The following is a 2,473-nucleotide window of genomic DNA, read 5'->3' as shown; positions in this document are numbered from 1 at the left end:
TGTACTTGAGTCGTAGGTTTTACTTTTTCCTCTGTGCATGGGTGAATGCCCAGGAGCTGAACAAAGGCAACTCATGGATTTATTCCTTTTAGGGAACAAGGCAACAGGCCATGCAGAGTTCAGACTTTTGAGAGATGAAAGCCCCCTTCACCCCTTTCACAGGCCGTAACCATTTAAGTCCGGGCATCTTACAAGACGGCTTGTTAGAAACTGGGTAGAGATCAGGGTGAGATGAAGGGGCTCTCAGCTTAGGTGCAGAACCGAAGGAGACACTGAAAAGCTCAGTAATCAAGATACAAAACATGTTTTCATATCTGAGATACTGGGGAGGCCAGGGATGCTGCTCAATATCCTACAGTATGCAGAACAGCCACCCAGTCTTGCTCGGTCGCCCAGGCTGGAGTGCAATGGCACGATCTCGGCTCACTGCAACCTCTGCCTCCCGGGTTCAAGCAATTCTCATGCCTCAGCCTCTCGAGTAGCTGGGATTACAGGTGTCTTCCACCACACCTGGCTAATTAAAGACGGGGCATCACCATGTTGGCCAGGCCTGGTCTTGAACTCCTGACCTCAGGTGATCCACCCATCTTGGCCTCCCAAAGTGCAGGAATTACAGGTGTGAGCCAGTGCACCCAACCCTTTTTGCTTTTGAGAGACAAGGTCTCACTCTGTTGCTAAGGCTGGAGTGCAGTGCCATCACAGCTCACTACAGCCTCGACCTCCTGCGATTCTCCTGCCTCAGTAGTCCTGAGTAGCTGGCACTACAGGTGCACGCCACCATACTTGGCTAATTATTTGTAGAGGTGGGGTCTTGCTATGTTGCCCAGGCTGGTCTCAAACTCCCGAGCTCAAGTGATCCTTCTGCCATGGCCTCCCAAATTGTTGGGATGACAGGTATGAGCCACTGTACCTGGCTGTAGTTTTCTTTCTGATGCCATACCCAATGGCTGGAGGGTGTATTTGGGATGACCTGACTCTGGCAGGCAACTTCCAGTGGACCCCACAGTGAGACCACCTCCCTTTGACTGTGGGGGAGATGTAGTGACTTTTTTTTTTTTTGAGACGGAGTCTTGCTCTGTTGCCCAGGCTGGAGTGCAGTGGTGTGATCTCCCGCTCACTGCAAGCTCTGCTTCCTGAGTTCACGCCATTCTCCTGCCTCAGGCTCCCGAGTAGCTGGGACTAAAGGTGCCTGCCACCATGCCTGGCTAATTTTTAAATATTTTTAGTAGAGACGGGGTTTCATTGTGTTAACCAGGATGGTCTCGATCTCCTGACCTCGTGATTCATCCACCTTGGCCTCCCAAAGTGCTGGGATTACAGGCGTGAGCCACCGCGCCCAGCGTAGCGACTGGTTTCTAGCAGTAGGACAGGGCAGAGGTGACAGTTGGTTAGTCTTGTGGTTAGGCTACAAAACCGACCTCTGTGATGGTAGCATCCCTCCAGTCAGCCCTCTGTCTTGCCCTCTTGCTGGCTGGCTGTGGTGGAGCCAGCTGTCATGGTGAGCGGCCCTATGGAGAAGCCAGGGAGGAACGGAGACTCTAACAACCGGGAGAAACTGAATCACACCAACAACCACGTGCGTGAGCTTGCTGTATGCTCTCGCTTGGGGGCAAGTTACAGACTCAGCCCAAGAGGAGTGGACCCCTCCAGCGTGTGAATACCAGGAGGGGAATGGCAAGCATGCCGACAGGAGAGAGTGTGTGTGGGACGTATTTCTCACTGGGAGAAAAGCAAGTTTGAAAAACACTCCCATGAGATGGGTGGGCTGAGGATAACCTCAAAGCCTCTGGTTCTCTGAATAGGTGCGTAGGACTCACCCAGGCACTCTTTCCTTTTTAAAATTGTGATAAAAAGTATACAACGCTGGCCAGGCGTGGTGGTGCACTCCTGTAATCCCAGCTCCTAGGGAGGCTGAGGCAGAAGAACTGCTTGAACCAAGGCGGCACCGCTCCCGGCTGTAACAAGTTTTCAACATCCCCCTCTTCGGTGGCACAGGGGCTGGCCCCACATACCTACGCGATGGCAACTGACCAGGTCCCTGATACACCGGAGTGCTCCAGAAACACCCCGTTGCCTGGGACGGAGGATGATGTTACGCGTCCCTCCAAGGGTTTGAGTTGGATAAATGGGCAAAGGAAGTGGTTTTTAGTAGAAAGCCAGGTTTCCTTTTTTTTTTTCCAGCCCGCAAACCCCAAACCGGAACCTATGGTTGGTGATGGATGTGCGTTCAGGAAGCAGGGAGGAGGCGGGAGTCAGAGGTGAGGGCAGTCATCAGCCATAGCTGTCCGCTGCATCACCCTCTCGCTAGCTCCAGAAAGTTTTCTGGACTTCTGTTGTGCAGTGGGGAAGTGCTCCATCTTCATTCATATTGAGTAAAGTCAAAGGACAAACTCTAAAGATGGCAGCATCTTCTTGCCTTCCTGGTCAGGTTGCTGCTGTAGCGGAGTGCCACCCTGATTTCCAGCCCTGCAGC

The sequence above is a fragment of the Trachypithecus francoisi genome, unplaced genomic scaffold (genome assembly GCF_009764315.1).
Source record: "Trachypithecus francoisi isolate TF-2019V2 unplaced genomic scaffold, Tfra_2.0 Lachesis_group12, whole genome shotgun sequence".
NCBI classification, from domain to species: domain Eukaryota; kingdom Metazoa; phylum Chordata; class Mammalia; order Primates; family Cercopithecidae; genus Trachypithecus; species Trachypithecus francoisi.
The sequence above is the reverse complement of the archived record's forward strand: the minus strand, read 5'-3'. Positions refer to the sequence as shown.